Consider the following 10,479-nt stretch of genomic DNA (forward strand, 5'->3'; position numbering starts at 1 on the left):
ACATGAAATAGAAGTGGGGGTTTTGATTTTTTACTTTGCTTTTCTGTTTGGAGTGTCATTGTAACTACTGTATTGTAAATGATGGAAAATAATTGCATATGTTAAAAAAATAGTGTTATATTCTAAAAAAATAAAGTTACAAAAAAACCAAAATAAATAAATTAACTTAAAAATGATTATTAGGAAAGAGCTAAAGACACTATTTTCTTACGTCTATGACTCTGGAGTCTAACAAGGAGAAACACAGTGAACTTTTTTTTTTAATTTTTGATCTGTTTAATGGAAAATAACCTAAGGAAATTAAAATATTTTTATGTCATTATAAATTATTTATTTTTGAAGACAGTATTCTCTTGCTTAGGCCATTTAACTTGGTCTTAAATGTTATTTCACTTTGCACTTTCTAAACAATTGTTTTTCTTTTTTTAAAAAATGACATTATGGATTCAGTTGTATTTACTTTTTGTTTCCAGACACATTATCAATATGTTCATCAACTAAAGAACATTAGAAAGAAAACAGTCTTCACAATGGTACTTATTTTTTTTTCGTTTTATTTTTTTTTCATATCCACACTGACCTACAGGCTTTTTTTTTCAGACATTTCTAGCTATAGTTTTCCAAAGATAGGTTTCTCTTAAGCTACATAAATGAAGAAATTCAGACTTTATTTTATAAATTAGATTAGGAAAGAAGAAACAACTAGAACCTAATTTACTGTTTGTTTTAATAACTATCATAAAACATGAGTATATATTTCTTTGAAGTAGATTGTGTAGAGTGACATTAAATATTTTACCATGAAAGCAATGTAACCACATATTGACCTCATTCTTTGGCTATGTTCATAGCTATGTCTACATATCTCCAAAACACTTTGTTTGATTTCTTTTACTGATTTATGCTTTTAAACAGCCCCATTGTTTCAGAGTAGTATAGTAACTTACTCCACAGTTACTGTAAACATCCTTTTGGCAAAGACTAAATTGTTGCATCTGGTTGTAGGTGGCAGTGTCTAATAAAATAATTAATCTTACTAGCAGAAACTTTTGATCAAATCTTTTACTTGGAATGATCTGCTATGCTCTACTAAAGGAAACATCTTGTCAAATAATCCTTTGCTACCATTTATAGAGAAATAAGAAGTTTACTAGAGTGCCTATTATTTAACCTGGAATTTTCTATGCAGACTTCTCCAAATTCTCCATGTTACTGTGTATAACACTCTTAATTGTAAGACAAATAATCATGAATTAAATAAAATAATAAGTGTAAATACACAAAATTAAACAAAAAAGTTTATTTTTATGATAATACACAATTGTTTTATAATATAATCTGTTGGATCAAGTCAAAGAAATTAAAGTACAACTTAAGAGCATGGTCAAGTTGGCTTTACAAGAGGTTGATGTAAATCTCATCAAGTACATGGTTTCAATGATTGCCATTGATAATATGTATACAATAGGATATTATAAAAGGTAAGCTATGATATTTTCAAATTTATCTAAAATCGGTGGCATCATATCTCTGCATAGTTTATTCCACCAAAGGCAGCTTTAGCGACATATATAATCAAATACATAGACCGAATATACTTGAAATATAAGATATTATGTAGTTGACACAGTTGGGGGCTCAGGCTGCTACTAATGAATAATGTATAAGGCATCTTCAAATGGCACTTCAAATCCTTTGAGCCCACTTGTCTCCAGGGCTCTTTATTTTCTCATTGTTTCCTTCAATGTAGATATGCCTCAATGACTTTCTTCCAGATTATTGATTCTGTCCTCTGCTAAATCCAATCTACTGTCAAACTCTTGCCATCCGTTATTTTAGTCCTAGAGTGTTTATTTGATTATTTTTCATGTATTCTCATCCTCTGTTGAATGACTTCATCTTTTCTCTTTTTTATACTTCTTCTTCTATTTTCTTAAACTTCTTAGTTACAGTACATTTTTAAAGTTCTTATATATATATCCTCACTGCAATATTTGGATTAGTTGTGGATATAAGGTTAAGAAATGTTAGAATATTAATATATTCTGTATGAATTTAAAACATGCTAGTCATAAATAAAGAAATTTAGACTCAAAGACTATACTAATTTAAGATTGACCCCAATATTATAGTAATTGAGAGTGGCATTCTCTTTTTAATCTAAAACATTTTGATGTGTGTGTGGAACTTGTATCCTATATAAATGCATGTATATTGATCAGGAAAAAAATCAGCTTTTAGCATTAGAATGGGACTCATTTTGAAGTCTGCTCTTCAGATTTCTAATGTTCATATTCTTAGATACATTCCAATGAAGCACTTCTGATTTTATTTATCCCTCAACCCATGTATTTGACATGATTATTATTTTATTCCTGACAATATTTCTTATTAAGATCACAATGTCAATATTTTCATAAGTTTTCTTTCTAAATCTAATCCTGTTACTGATTTTTTATTGCATTTTATATTGTTTATTTCCAGTATAGTTAACTTTTAGTATTATATTAGTTTCAGGTGTACAATATAGTGATTGAACAAATCTATGCATTACTCAGTGCTCATCATAGTAAGTGTACTCCTAACCCTCTTCACCTATTTCACCCCTCCCACCTACCTCTCCTCTAGTAACCATCAATTTGTTCTCTGTAGTTTATATTCTGTTTCTCTCTCTCTCTCTCTCTCTCTCTCTCTCTCTCTCTCCTCATTTGCTCATTTGTTTTGTTTCTTAAATTCCACATATGAGTGAAATTATATGGTGTTTGTCTTTCTCTGACTTATTTTGCTTAGCATTATACCCTCTAGCTCCATCCATGTTGTTGAAAATGGCATGATTTCACTTTTTTATGGCTGAATAATATCCGTGTGTGTGTGTGTGTGTGTGTGTGTGAGTGTGTGTGTGTGAAAGAGAGAGAGAGAGAGAGAGAGAGAGAGAGAGAGAGAGAGAGAGAGATCTCAAATCTTCTTACCCATTCATCTGTTGAAGGATACTTGGGCTGCTTCTGTAATGCTGCTATAAACAAAGGGTGCATGTTTCCTTTTGAATTAGTGTTTTTGCATTGTTTGAGTACATACCAGTAGTATGTACATACTACTATAGTGTGATTACCATAGTATGTACCCAGTAATATGATTACTGGATCAAAGAGTAGTTCTATTTTTCGCTTTTTGAGGAAACTCCATACTGTTTTCCATAGTGGCTGCACCAGTTTATATCCCCATCAGCAGTGCAAAAAGGTTCCTTTTCTCCACATCCTACCAACACTTGTTTGTGTTTTTTATTTTAGCCACGAGATAAGGTGATATCTTGTAGTAGTTTTGATTTATATTTCCCTGATCATGATTGATGTTCAGCATCTTTTCATGTATCTGTTGGCTATATGTATGTCTTTGGAGAAATGTCGGTTCATGTCTTCTGCTTGTTTTCAATTATATTATTTATTTTTTGGGTGTTGAATTTTATTAGCTCTCTACATATTTTGAATACTAATTTTTATCAGATTTTGCAAACATCTTCTCCCATTCAGGAGGATGTCTTTTAGATTTGTTGATTGTTTTCTTCATTGTGCAGAAGTTTTTATTTTGATGTAGACCCAATAGTTAATTTTTGCCTTTATTTCCCTTACCTCAGGAGACAGTTATAGAAAAATGTTGCAAGAAATTACTGCCTGTGTTATCTTCTAGTGTTTTTATGTTTCCAGGTCTCAAATTTAGGTTTTTAATCCATTTTGAGTTTATTTTTTGTGTATGATATAAGAAAGCAGTCTGGTTTCATTTTTATGCATTTACATGTCCAGTTTTCCCAACACCATTTGTCAAAAGAGACCCGTTTTCCAATTATATATTCTTTCATCCTTTGTCTGATTTTCTTATTTAATTGGTATCACTAACATCTCCTCAAAATAGTACATGCACACTTTTTGAGTGAATTCCAAAAGTTCCTTTTGGGTGAGTTTAAAACAACTAAGTCTCATTGATTTCACAACATCAATATCTAATCCTTTGTATTTTCCCTACCACTAACCATATTGAGATTTTCTTTTATTCATAATTGGACAATTAGGATGGTCAACTTACTAGTTTCCCTACCTTTGGCTTTAATTATGAACTATGTATTTTTGACAAACAAATATTCCAAAAAAACAAAAAGGCCCCACAACTCTGATCATGTTGTCTCATTGTTCTGAAATGTTTCATGTTTTCCAGTTTTCTATTAAGTGCAAAATTCTAAAACAGCTCTGACTTGGACAGCATCTACTTGGTTCCTGATTCAATTACATCTTGATAGCCCCCTTCAGATAGTATAGTTATTGATCTTTCATTGGATAATAAATTGAAGCTTGGTGATGTTAATTTGCTAATGATCACAATTACATCACTTTAGACATTCTAATACTTTATTCTAAAATATAGATAATGAAAATATTTTTGCTAAATAAATTGTCATTTAGGATTAATAATTAACATTTATAAGATATTCAACAATAGTTTTTATTATATTAAAAGTTTTAATATTTCATTGTAACTAACAAAATGTTACAGTGGAGATGATTAATTCAATATGTCATGACCTGTTGTGTTCTGGGGAATACCTGAGTATGTTAGGCAAAAATAAAATGGATATGTAATGACAGGGATTCTGCTTTAAGTTTTCAGTAAAACACAGATATAAATGTTTAAAAATAATCTTTAAAACATTCTTGTAAACATCACAATGCATACCAACAGTTGGTATGTTTCACTTGAAAATGAAAATGCAGTTTAAGTAGTGACAACAGGGAAATTTATATAATCAATGCATATGTACAAAAAGAAAAAAAATCTAAAATCCAAAAACCTGAGGAAACACGCCAGTAGCAAAAAGGACATTTAGCGGCCTGACTTTGTACTCTAATGCTGTCCTCCAGTAAAAGGAATTATTGAACTTCTTGGGTTGGGCAGATAATATATAATAGTGAGGAAGCATGCAGTGTGAGAAAATGAGAAAAGGCTTCTTTCTTTTTCATATTTTCCAAGGTTTTATTTAAATTCCAGTTAGTTAACATACAGTTTAATATTAGTTTCAGATGTAGAAATTATCTCCTATGTATAACACCTGGTGCTCATCACAAGTGCCCTCCTGATACCCATCATACTTTTAACCCACCCCCTGTCCACCTTCCATTCAGAATTTGGACTCTACAGTTAAGATTCTATTTCTTGGATTGTTTGTCTTCCACCCTCACACGTTCATTTGTTTTCTTTCTTAAATTTCACATATGTGTGAAATCAACTGGTATTTGTCTTTTTTTTCTGACTTAATTTTGCTTTATAATGCTCTCTCTCTCCATCCACATTGTTGTATATGGCAAGATTTCATTTTTTGAAGTCTGAGTAATGTTCCATTATTCATCAGTGAAAATGACATTTGGGCTCTTTTCATATGTTGGCTATTGTTATAATGCTTCATTGGGTGTTTGTATCCCATCAAGTCAGTATTTTAGCATCTTTGGGGTAATACCTAGTAGTGCAATTGCCAGGTCATAAGTTAGTTCCATTTTTAACTTTTTGAGGAATCTCCATACTGTTTTCTAGAGTGGCTGCACCAGTTTGCATTTCTACTCTTAGTGTAAGAGGGTTCTCCTTTCTCCACAACCTCACCAATACCTGTTGTTTCTTGTTATTAATTTTACCCATCCTGACTGGTGTGAGGTCATATCTCATTGAGTTTTGACTTATATTTCCCTGATGATGATTAATGTGGAGCCAATTTTCACATGTCTGTTAATTTTTAAACATAATTATTTATAATATCAGAAATAGGAGTATATTTCAAAGGGACACAGAAGCCACATGAAAGATCTTACAATGGCCAAATCTGAACAAGATAAATCAAGAAGGGTTTTGTTATAGCTTTCAGTATAAAATATATAACCATTATCCTACAATGCTATAAGTAAGTGATTGATAAACATATATAGAAGCAGAGATAAATATCTTTTGCAGAAGAATTCCTAATAACTTATGTAGATATTACAGCCTCAAAGAGGTGGTGTATAACTTCCCACTTCTTAACTAGTGAATTGCACATGGTTGAACTTCCTTCCAAATAATAAGTATGTGAGAGGGAGAGAAAAATGAAACCTTCACTGATGAAAGCCTGACCTCAGCCAGGTAATCAAGTTAATTCAGAAGTGACAAGTTATGCTGAAACTATGCAAACTATGAACCCTCAATAGAAAGTGATGAAAACTGCACTTGACCTGTTAGTTCTTCTTCCTAAAATCCATACCCCAGCCCAATTATGAGAAAAACATTAGAAAAATCCCAAGGAAAGGACATTGCTTAAAATATTGGACAAATACACCTCAAAATTGTCTAGGTCATCAAAAACAAGGAGCATGTGAGAAATCATAAAAGCAAGAGAAGCCTAAGGAGACAACTAAATGTGAGAGGATATACAGAATGAGATCCCAAAAAGAAAAAGGATCAAAGATTAAAAACCAAGGTTATCAGAATAAAGTATGAACTTTACTTAATAATAATGTATCAATATCAATTTATTAATTGTAACAAATACCTCATACTAATATAAGATGTTAATAATCATGAGTAATAGGTACAAGGTGTAAGAGAATTTTCTATACTCTGCTATTTTCTGTAAATATAAAAGTGTTCTAGGGGAGGTGGGCAGGGGATGGGCTAAAGGGTGATGGGTATTAAGGAGGGCACTGGTTGTGATGAGCACTGGGTGTTATATGTAAGTGATAAATCATTAATTCTACCACTGAAGCCAATATTACATGGTCTCTTAACTAACTAGAATTTAAATAAAAACTTAAAATAAAGTAAAAGTAAATCATTAATAAAAAATAAAATAAAACATATATTATATAATATATAGGGTTACAAAATACATATATATTATAAAATATATATATTATATATGTAATATATATGGATTAACATACATATATATACCATAATATACATAATGGTCTCATTACATGATCATAGTTCATAAGTTTATATTTAGAAAGAAGTGTAACATATATAGAAAACAATTGATAAAGGCTGTGTACTATAGATATTATACTTGAGTATATATTTGAGCAAGAAAAACTGTAATAATGAGGTTCCTGAAGCAATGAGTGGATTCCAATGCAGCTTTTAGCCAATATATAAATGATGAAAAATAGTTAAAATTATGCTCCCATGAATCATGGTTCATGTGTCCAAAACAACTGAGTGAACTACCACTGTTTTCATCTTTATTAGCAATTTATAATAGCTATAGTAACCTAATTGTTAGCATCAAATACATAAATCATACCAAAATACAAATTAAACTTTAAATATTGAATTTGAAAAGTGTCACTTAGTATTGAAGATTCAACCATAGTTAAATTTTCTTAATTTCATAATTTTCTTTATCTTTTCCTCTTCTTTTCAAATGCAAATTATCAAAGGCTTCATAGCAAATTAATGTCCTAATATATTAGGTGAAATTCTGGTGAAATTCTTCTTATAATAAACTAAACAGAATAATAACCCACCTGCCCAATCCAGATATTTGGGCATACTTATCTGAAAATGTCACTGAAATTTTTGAAATACTCCTGAGATTTTTGTAAAGAATGGATATATTACTGTTGATAATTCTGCTTCTTCAAAATAGAAAAGTAGACATATCTTTGAATCATTTCTCTGGAATGCAAATGACTAAAATAATGTCAAATGAAGTTACCAACTAGGATTCCACATCAAAAGACAGTTACTTATGGTAGAAATAAATTATTAGTCTTCAAAACTGATGAAAGATAAAAATAAGAAACAGAATTTTAGCAGACTGATTTCACATACTTAAAAAATTCCTTGATAGATTTGCCAGTTCCAGGTCAGTATTGTCCTGGGAAGACTTCAATACTATAGAATTACTAAGACTAAATTTTATATTTATTTAAACCTTTTGAGATAGACAGTTTAAAAATGGTTGAATTTGGGTATATAGTCCCACAATCAATAAAACATTGAACTATATCATGAGACAGGAAAGAGGTGTATACCTACACTAGAAGTTGTAGTCTGCATCAAATATGTGGTTCAATGTTAATCATATAATGAATATAAAATATAGGCATACTTAATTTAATAAAATAGAAAATTATTTGTATAGAGACTATCAAGCAATATAGTCATTGAATGTATTATGTTTAATTACTCCACTACACCAAAGATATTAAAAAGAATTTAATGAGACTTATTTAGCAATTAGTTGAATAGTCAGGTACCTAATATTCACAGAATCACAGTCTATATTTTTGGTATACCTTCAAATTATTTAAATTTCATATTGTGATAGCCTATATTATTAACAGAATATTCTGAGATATTCTGTTGCAATATTTTTCTTAAGTTGGTTGTTATTTCACCCACAAAATTGCTGATTTTTCTAACAAATGGCAAAATACTCTTTAAAATTTTTTAATATTTATTTATTTTTGGGAGACCAAGAGACAGAGTGCAAGCAGGGGAGGGGCAGAGGGTGAGGGAAACACAGAATCTGAAGCAAGCTCTGAGCTATCAGCACAGAGGCCAACATGGGGCTTGAACCCGCTGTTAGGTGGATCCTGAACTGGGCTAAAGTCCGTTGCTTAACCGACTGAGCCATTCAGGCACCCCAAATGGCAAAATATTCTTATGCCTGGTTTTAAAGGTGGGCATAACAATCTGGAGTGCTAACAGAGGGAATCAAAAAATAATAAAAGTATACCTACTTAGAAGCATTGATTTATCAAACCATTTTATTTTTCTGAGAGAAGTTAAAACACTTGACTGCAGGGATACCTGGGTGGCTCAGTCTGTTGAACATCAGACTCTTGATCCCAGATCAGGTCTGTATCTCAGCATGGTGAGTTAAATCTTGGCTTGGCTCCATGTTGAGCTCAGTGTTGGGCTCCACATTCAGCGTGGAGCCTACTTAGAAATATATGAAAACAAAACAAAAGAATACCTGACTGCAAATAAAGGCCAAATGTCAAAATGAAAAGTATCTAAAATAAGGAGAATAAGAAGCAAAATCCTTAATAATCCATTAACTAAGAGTTTTGAAGTATTTTAATTTTTGTTAGCAAAAATTTCCAATAGTAGCCACTTAATGTCTAAAAGGAGAACTGTGGTAATAATTGCTAACACTCCCAAATGTATGGCACATTGTATAAAGAGAAATGAAACCCTGAACACTTATCTAATATATTTTAAGAAGGTTCATAATGTATACTCTTTAAAAAAACAAATTTTGACATTTTCCAAGAGCAATTTAAAGAAAAATTAGCTCATAATAACATTATTTATTAAATTAAGATACAGAGAGTTTATTTTGCTTTGCCAACATGCATTTCACTTATCTTGTTCTTCATCTGAAACTGGAGGAAAGATGAAGACTTTCTGTTCACAACAGATCCATCAATGATTTTGATACTTAGTTTTGTTAGACAACAATACATTTCTCCAAACAATATGCGTACCTTCTAAGTCACTTTTACAAATAGCTGTAGCAGAGTTCCGTTTGCAGTACAGCTGTGTAAAAGCCTATGAGCCCCAGCTTCCAGAAGATAATGGCAACATCCTCTGGAGAAATTACATACACAGAGCAGAGCAAAATAATTATATGAAGGCACAAGAATGCTCTCAAGGGTGTCAGTGTTCTTTGTTGATCATTTTTAGCCTGAAATCACATTGCTCCAGGCCACACACAGGACAGCTATAATGCCAAAAGAACATTTGCCACCTTTCCGGCATAAACTAGAGGAGAAAGTTTAGGGTGCCATGGCTGCCAAGGTGGTCAACATAGGCCATTCATGACTCTAAAAATTAACTGAATTCTGAAAATGTTGGTCTTAAAATATTTATAATTATTTTGACATTTCATGGTAGTTTTTCTAAGCAAAATAACTTGATCACTAGAGTGGGAAAAAAGTCTAGAGTTATTATTTTCTTCAATTGTGTCTGGTTTTTGCATGGCTTTGGGCCACATGTTCAATATATGTGATGTGTGATGCTCATAAGAATTCCGCAACAGAGAAAGTATTATTTTCAGATGGGAGAAGCCTCAAGAGGTTAATTAATAACATTAATAATCAGAGCTAGTATTTGAACCTAAGTATATGTGAATCTAAAGTATTTTCTTACCCGTGAATTTTAAAATGTTTGGTCCCAAGAAGTTTTTCTTCTCTGGGTCAATCTGAACAGACTTAATAGATATTTTAGGTATATAATTACCAACTCTCAACTGTGGGATTTAGTTTCAAAATTATATCAATTGTGATTTATGGGTTATTTCTATCCCTTCAACACAATATCTGCTTAGGGTGAGCTTATGGAGGACTTAATATTAAATTTATCTCTTAAATTTAAGTGTTAGCATGGACATTTGATTGAAAGACCTGTGATAATCTTTGACAATGTACCAAACAAGTATTTTTAACATATCCTGAAAAT

The sequence above is a fragment of the Suricata suricatta genome, chromosome 1, assembly GCF_006229205.1.
Source record: "Suricata suricatta isolate VVHF042 chromosome 1, meerkat_22Aug2017_6uvM2_HiC, whole genome shotgun sequence".
Lineage (NCBI taxonomy): Eukaryota > Metazoa > Chordata > Mammalia > Carnivora > Herpestidae > Suricata > Suricata suricatta.